Source organism: Eschrichtius robustus, chromosome 2 (genome assembly GCF_028021215.1).
Source record: "Eschrichtius robustus isolate mEscRob2 chromosome 2, mEscRob2.pri, whole genome shotgun sequence".
Lineage (NCBI taxonomy): Eukaryota > Metazoa > Chordata > Mammalia > Artiodactyla > Eschrichtiidae > Eschrichtius > Eschrichtius robustus.
Genome location: NC_090825.1, coordinates 110,028,640 through 110,036,718, shown reverse-complemented (window position 1 = coordinate 110,036,718; position 8,079 = coordinate 110,028,640). Strand labels below are relative to the sequence as shown.

General features: G+C 53.0%; 1 protein-coding gene across 8 annotated transcripts in view; it reads left to right on the top strand.

The window, feature by feature from the left end:
• The first annotated feature begins 652 nt into the window (after positions 1–652).
• P4HA2 (prolyl 4-hydroxylase subunit alpha 2) overlaps positions 653–8,079 on the top strand; it is a 38,223-nt gene continuing 30,796 nt past the window's right edge. For 6 of the 8 annotated variants that reach the window (XM_068535840.1, XM_068535833.1, XM_068535838.1 and 3 more), the window contains exons 1-2: positions 653–740; positions 1,248–1,414. The gene's annotated coding sequence lies outside the window, so the exon portion shown is untranslated. Of the gene's footprint in view, positions 741–780; positions 904–930; positions 955–1,247; positions 1,415–8,079 lie in introns of those variants that run through there. The other 2 variants (XM_068535834.1, XM_068535835.1) reach the window with 2 other exon arrangements.

The following is an 8,079-nucleotide window of genomic DNA, read 5'->3' as shown; positions in this document are numbered from 1 at the left end:
CATCAACCCTTTCACCCACACATACATCCCCAGGAGGAGTGTCGGATCCAGGAGCTGGGGACAGTCTGCATCCCTTTGGGAGCTTGGCCCTGGGGGTGGATGCCAGGTCTCCAGTCTTCTTCAGGTCCTTCTCCACTGTCCCCATCCCTGATAATCCAGCTCCTGGGCCGGGTGACCCCACCCCCTGTAACCTGATGGTGGTGATGATGGGGAGGCAGCAGTAGGAGCCGTGTATACAGCAGGACCACCGAGGAAATGGGCATGAGCTGGGGCCAGGGTAGCTGGCCAGCATCCAGGGATGCTCCCCCCGACAGCACCGGCTTCAGGATAGGATCGTGGGCCCCTCTCCAGCCGCCCAGGGGCCGGGGAGGAGGGCGGGCCGAGTCCCACAGGTGCGGGCGCCAAGGAGACACCGCGTACGTGCGGAGAGCGGCGGGCGGCATGAAGGGCGCCGGCGGCCGGCCCCAGGCCCGCTCCCGGCTCCCGCGCGGCCGGGCGGCCTCGGCCTTCCCGGGGGTCACTGGCTGTGGTAGTGACCCCTGGCCGACGCTGTCTGGGCGCGGAGCCAGGGGCCGCGGGCGGGGGAGCGGGGGGCGGGGCGGGAGGTGGGGACGTGGCTGCAGCTCAAGCGGGCGGAGCCCGGCGACGGCGGGAGGTGGAGCCCCCGAGGGAGGAGGGGCCGAGCGGGTTGGGTGTCGCCGCGGGAGGTTCTGGAAACGCCGGGAGCGGCGCGTGTCCGGGTGAGCGTCCTGCGCGCCCGGCCCCCGGGTCCGCCGCGGGGCTCGGGCGCGGGCCGGGGTCGCCGGTTCGAGCCTTCTGCCTGCGCGGGTCTGGGAGCTGCGGAGCGGGGGTCGCGCCGTGCGGGCCGCAGCCCCGCGCCCTCTGCTCTGTTTCTACACCCTTGTGGGTTCCTGTCCCGCCGCCGCGTCCCCTCCCCGAGCTCAGGGTGGTGAGGTCAGCCGCGCCCTTTCTGCCGGTCCCCTCGGGGCGGCCGGGCCTGGCGGTCAGCGTGGCCGCCCCGCCTGTCAGGCTCCCGGGAAGGGGCGGCCTGGCCCGAGGGCTGCCAGAGGTTGGAGGCGGTGGCAGGGGCGGCGGGCAGGCCCTGAGGGGCCGCTTAGTGTTAGGGAGGTCCACCATCCTGCCTCCAAAGGGCTGGGAGTCTGCGGCCTTGGCCCCGCTTGCTGCGCATTAAGACAGGCTGTTGGATGAGAAAGTTTTGTTTTTCTTTTTCTTTTTTCCCCCTCCAGACATCCTTTTCGAACCCATGGTTTTGCCTCAGCAGGCGCGGAGACTTGTAACTAGTTAATTAATTCAACAAACGGACCCTTCTGCGTATCAGAAACCGCAAGGAGTTGCTAGCCCAGTGGGGCAGGCGGACTGGAAGACCAGGAAAGGCCAGGCCCCGGGCAGTGTGGTGAGTGCTGTGCTGGGAGGGAGCACCGGACTGTGGGTACTTGGTAGAGGACAGGATGCTTCAAGCCAGAGGGCTTCCTGGAGGAGGTGACCCATGAGCTGGAGTGGTCAGATGAAGGCAGTAGAAAGGGTAAGCCGGACAGAGGAACAGCGTGTGTGAGGGGAAGCAGACCTGGGCACTCTAGTGGAAGCAAGGTGATGGGGGAAGGGACACTTTAGGGAATAGCTGCCCATGGACCCTGTCCAAAGAGCTTCAAGTGAGAGGACAGTGCCTGGTATTGTGCCCTGTATGTGGAGGATGCTCAGTGAACCCTTGCAGCATAAACATGGATCAGCATAAACCCTCCTTCTTCAGGGCAGAGGCCCCTGGCCTCTGTTTTCTAATCTGACACCTTTAAGGTGGTGTAGAAGAACATCAGAGTCCCTCCCAAGGCTGAGACTGGTGTATTCTGCTGTAGAGTGACACCTAAGGCTTGTGCTGCTTGATGTAATCCATCTGAAGCTCAGCAACCTCAGTGCTTTTGCAAGAGATCCTGGCCCTGAGAGCAGGAGTTGGGGAACATTGCTTTGTAGCTTAGGGCATTCTCAAATGTCCCTGATTTTGCAGAGATCCACTGTCCACCTAAGAATTTATAGAATGGTTTTGCAAGCTGCTGCCCGTATCACATCTGGGATAGCAGGTTCCATGATTTAGTTCTCTGTTAAATGAACCATGGTTTCCTTTGGCTTGTGCTTAAACGGCCCCTGAAGCTTCCAGGGTGCAGTCTCTCATTTTATTCTGGGCCTCAAGGGCCAGCCTGTCTGTTTAGTTCTCCCTACTCATAAGATGTTTGGGCTTTGAATCCTTTTATCCTTGGGTCTCATTTGTAGACGGCCAAGCCCACGCGCTGTGTGACCCAGCCAAGGAAGCCACGTAGCAGAGTTGGAGTGTGTTGGCTGGGGGCCTCATCCCAGAGATGCTGTCATACTGGGCCACCCTAGTTCTCTGAGAGGTCAGCAGGCAGACATGGTGGCGACTGAGCATTGTCTGTGGCTTGTGATAGGCCCTTCTACCCTGTCCAATGCTCTGAAATGGGTGTGCCCAGGAGAGTGCCTGCTTTGTCACTGGTTTAGCCTGGCCACAGCCAATCTCTGTTCATTCCTGGAGTACCTCCTGTGTGCTGGGCTTCTGCTTAAAGTGTACCTGGGGCTGGAATGAGGGAGGAGGGAAAGGAGGCAGTGGCGGTGGCACTGTCCTTGCCCATGGGTGGCTCACAGTCTCTCTGAGATTGCTGCTTCACTCTGGCAGGTGGTCATGTGCCAGGGAGGAGCTCAGAGTGTCAGTGCTCATGAGAAGGAGAGACCGCATGGGTGCAGCCCTGAGGAATGAGTGGGGTGAGCGAATCTGGGGTCTGCTCATTTCCTGAGAGAACCTCCCCTTTTGACTCTGCCCTCCCACATCCTTGGGAGGGTCTGAGACTGGATGTAAGACCTTGGCCAGTGTGTGGCCACGCTGGCTGTAGTGTGCATTGGTCTGGCCGGTGTGTCCCTGGCTCCTGGGATCTCTCAAGAGTTTAATTCTATGCAGATGGAAGTTGGCAGGAGATGCTGTGATGCAGGCACGTGCAAGCCCAGACAGGGTGCTGGAGTGAGGGTTAAGCTTTGAAAACATTGCTCGAGTCTAGCAATTTGAACTTTTGAAGTGCACCAGGATGGGACATCAGTCTGTTCTTGAGCAGAGAGGGCTGGTGGCTCCTGTGGTCTCTGGGGTTTGAGCTGGAGATGTGGAATGAGGGATATAGTTTTTATTCTCAGAAGGAGAAGAGGAGCATGAAAAGTCTGGATTAGAGACCGAGGAGACCTAGGTCTAGGAGACCTCGGAGAGAGTGTTTGTTCAAGTGGTGTCATTGCAGGGCAGAGGATTAAATGTTTGGGTAATGAGTTGCCCAGCTCTAATAGGATCACAGACCAGCATCTGCTCTAGACCTGATCACAGACCACCATCTGCTCTAGACCTTTCACGAAGTGCTTGCTGAAACATAGCCTGCTCTGTACCCGGCACTCCTGAGGGCCCAGGGTGTGGCCGCGATCCTGAGGCCTGGTACTTGTAGGAACTCAGAGTGAGCAGGTCAGAGACATAGAAATACGTGAGATTCTAGAGTATTGGTCCAGTCACCTGTTTTTGCCAGAGAACTTTCCTTCCTTGGTGAGAGTTAGAGCCAGTGATTGACCAGTTTCCAGAGTTATTCCCTGATGGTCAGTATGTTGCATTACGCCTGACTCCACCCTCTGCTGAATCTCTTAACACTCCTGGGACATGGAGTGTTAAGAGATTCAATTTCTGTCTTGTTTTCATCTTCACTGTCCCCTAGACTGGACCGTCTTTCTCTCCAGGGATCAGCTGGGAAGCTGGCTGCTTCAGGTCTGTTGCCGTTCCTCTAGTACCCTTGGTGCTCATGACTGGTATAAGTTGTGCCTGGTGCTAGGCTGCCCACTGACATCTGTCATCTTATTCAGTCTTCAAAACAGCCCTATGATATGCAGATTCTAATATTTTCACTGTTAAATATATGGGAAAACTGAGGCTCAAAGAGACCCTGTAACTTGTCTAAGGTCCCAAAGCCTGGAAGTGATTGTGGAGCTAAGCTTTAATTCTGGGGCTCTCTGACCCCAGGGTGGGTGTGCCTGCCTACTAGACTGTACTGTCTTGCCCTGAGCTGGGCCATTTGGTCATTTGTGAGTGCTGTGATGTCTGGGCAGGAGTGACTGCTCACTTGAACTTGAGGCACCATGTTTTTGTCTTCTGGGTCCATGTTGTTGTCTGCCTTCTGGTGGGATCCAGCCACGGACGTCATGAGGCTGCTTTGTGAACCACAATAAAGTCCTTGACCTGGGCAGGCCTGTTCTGCTAGGCCAAAGTGTGGCTCCTCCTTCTGGGAAGTCCTTGTGCTATAAGACAACAGATGTTACTGAGTAGGATTGAAGGCAGCAATATATAGTAGAAAGTATGTTTTGGATTTGAGTCTGGGCTCTGCCAATAATTTCCTGTAGCATGTGAGGTGCGCAGGAAACTCTCAGCCTCAGTTATGTATCTTATATATCTATATCTCAAATGGAGATGGTTATCTAGTTTACAAGGTGTTGGTGAGGATTAGATGGTAGAAATGAAAGATTTTTGGAAAAATGAATAGTGGTTATCTTAGCCTAGAAAACAGACCCCAAAGCAGAGCTTAAGTACTTAACGCTTTGTTAGAAGGTAAGTTGCAGAGTAGCAAGGGTAAGGGAAAATAAAAGTGAGGTCGAGAAGGAGGCGAAGCAAATACAAGGTGGTGCTTTAGCAAGCTGACCAGTCTGCACAGAGATACACTAGTTGCTCAGCCATGCAGGACATCTCTGGGTGAGCTCTACAGAAGCTCCGTGCTGCAGAACAGTTTCTCAGTGAAGGCCTGGAGAGGGAATTTATCTGCTGACGTCCTCTTGTTTCTGTCCTTCATTGGTCACAGTTGCCCTAGGAGGAGTTAATTCCCCCATGCTCACTCCTCAGTTGCACTCCCAGGGCCCTCCAGCAGCCCCTGGGGAGGTCAGCGTGGCGCTTCGCTGGAGTCTGGAAGTAGCAGGAGGAGTCAGAGATTTGGGGCCTGCACAGTCTCCTTCACTGGGTCTGAGGCAGAGCAAGTGGCCCACGGCCCAGGAGGCAGGTGAGACCAAGAGAGTACAAGGTGGTATGTCAGATTCATCCAGTATAGTGGTGTGTGGATTTTATTCTTTCCGGTAGTTCCTTATAAGGTAGTCTTACCTGGACTGCCAAGTCTTTGCCAAGACTGATTGAAAACCCAACTGGCTTTTGAATGTTGATTTGTACAGCCTTTTCTGCTACTTAATTGTCTAGTTACTGAAGCAGGAGACTTTGTGGTTTTGATGGTACCCACGGGGGAAGTACAAGTCAACATGTCCAGGTACTGGATAGAGAAACTACAGTCAGCCCTCCATATCTGCAGATGTAAAACCTGTGGATACGGAAGGCTGACTGTACTACACCTATTATATAAGGGACTTGAGCATCTGTGGATGTTGGTATCTGTGGGGCCTCCTGGAACCAATCCCTTGTGGATACTGAGGGACAACTGGATAAGGATAGGTATGCATGAACATCTAGGCTTTGTTAGGTTCTCAGTGAAGGAGAATGTTTTTCATGTGATGTGGTAGTTAAAGGTATGAAACCTGGAGTCATGAGATGGGGCTGGAGAGGGCAGTAGGGCCAGGTCACACAGAGTCAAAAAGGCCCTTAGGACTAAGTAATTTGGACTTTGTCCTGAGAGTAGTGGAGAGCCTTCGGAGGGTTCTTAGGGAGAAAGAGACCAAACGAGGGGCTGTAGTAAGCTGTGATGGCTATTTTGTAGAGCAGAGGTGGGAGGGAGGCCACGTAAGATGAGAGACCAATGCAGGTAGGGGCCAGTATAGCTGCAAGAGGGACTTAGGGGTGGCTCAGATCAGGGTGATGATTGAGGCATGACATCAGGTAGGGAGAGTAGAGTGCCTCCCATCCTTCCCTGGGGTGCCAGTGAGAGCAGCTTATGGGCCCAAATGGACATCCATGTACATAGGTGGTAGGGCCTCCTGGAGCCTCTGTTGAACTCTTCCTGGGTTGAGCACGCAGGTCCTCTTGGCTCTGCCATTTCAGAGTTGGCCACGCTACTGGGAGGCAAGGCCGCTGCGGGGAGCCCTGTTCAGGCTCATTTTGCCCCTTCACAGAAGGCAGGCAGCCTCTTGTTCAGAGCTAAGCCAGACAAATACATTGTTAAAACTCAAGCTGTTGCATTTGGGTTGCAGCTGGGAGCTTGGCAGAGGTTCCTGCCTGATGAGGTAAGGGGAGAAGCTAAGGACGCTGCTGGTTTGCAGTTGGAAACATCTTTTCATGGTCATTTGGCCAGGTTGTAAACGTCCTTTCCAAAGAGCGGGCTTGCTAAGGCATGTGATTGTATGTCTTGGAATTGTCCTGTGCTTAGAAATAGTGCCGGTCGCCTGGTGGGTGATTTATTGTCACTGGGGTGTTGGCAGGCTTTGGAGGACCTCCCCGTGGGGGTCCAAACTCAGGCTGCTGGGCCACTTTAGAGTCCATTTGAGAGGGCCTGCTTTGTTTTCTTTTCATTTTAAATATGAAATATATTTTAAATTTCTCATAGAACTCCTTGTAGAAAGATTAGGAAATACAAGTAAACATAAAGAGAAAAATAAAATTATTTCACCAAGATACAACTAGATTTATGACTCTCCGCTTGCATATATATGCAGGTATGTAAATTTCCATATATAAAAATTTTTCCTTATAAAAATGAAATCATAGAGTATATATTGTTTGGGAGCTTTTCTCACTTAACAGGATGCTTTGATCTTCTCTCAATGTTAATGTGCACACAGTGTCCATTCTTACACAATCCATAACAATCCACTGTTTGGAAGAAATGTAACATCTTCTGTTGTTACAGTTTCCTGGAATGAACAAGTCTGCGGTGAGGGTTTTTTTTTTTGCTGTTTTTGTTGGGCCAGACTTTGCTCTAAACTTGGGATGCAGCTCAGATAAAACTCAGTATTGGTTTTCTGTTCAGACTTGGTGATACTTTATTTTCATAAAAGGGGCCTCAATGTTGCCCATTTCTAGGCCTATTCAGCATGGATTTCTGAGGCTTCCTGGAGGGCTTTTGACAGCACTGGACACTGGTGGGGGCACTGGGCAGGCATACATGCTCCCACTTATTCTGTCATAAGCAAACTCTGGGTATAGGTATGAGATGGGATGGGGGGCATGTAGGTGGTTGGCTTTTCCCATACTGTGGCACACAGTCTTTCTTGGAGACTGCCTCCTCCCAGCCTGACCCTGATTAGATGGCCTTTTGTACACCTAATACAAATTAGTGTTCGGGGGCTCAGGATCAGGGGAAATGGGCTGGGACTCTAGTGTACCTTTGCCTGGGGTGGCAGTGTTGATTGTGGCGGTCTGGGGGCTGCGTGGGAGCGCCTAGCTCTCTGGACCAGCAGGGTTGTCATCCCCCTCCTCCATCAGAGCAGGACTTCGTAGGCTCTTGGTCAGCCCAGAATCGCATCTGTGATTCTTTGGGCTCTGCCTCCAGGCTGGGATTCGTCGATAGGCTCAGTCTAAGCCAGATAGCACATTCCAGAGAAATGACAGCTGGTATTCATGTAATGAAGGAACTTGGCTGCTTTTTCCTGAGTGCTGTAAGGCATGAACCATGGGCAGTATCACCAGGGTGACTTGAAAGGAACAGAGAGGCTTCTCCCTCCCTTAAATTTGTTACCTAATCTCTGAATGGGCATGCCACTGCAACTGCTGATGGAACAGGGGACAAACGCTGGTGCCCCCCAACTTCCAACTGTGTTTGGTCTGGTCTCCTGCCTGGGCACTGCTCTCCCATCACCCCAGCCTGATGGGTAGTTGGCTGATTCATTGTCCACAGATACAGCCTCCTGGCTCTGGGTTTTTACTGTTCCCTCCCTACACACATACAGAAGGTGTTCTCCTGAGCGGATGAAGCCTCTTGAAGTACAAGGAGCAGACCCTAACCCTGTGAATGGGTCTTACGTAAGCAAGAATAGAGGCCTTCTGGAATCCCGGGGTGGAGATATGGTATGCTGAGGCCTGGGAGCAGATTTGTGGCTGGCAAAAAGGGG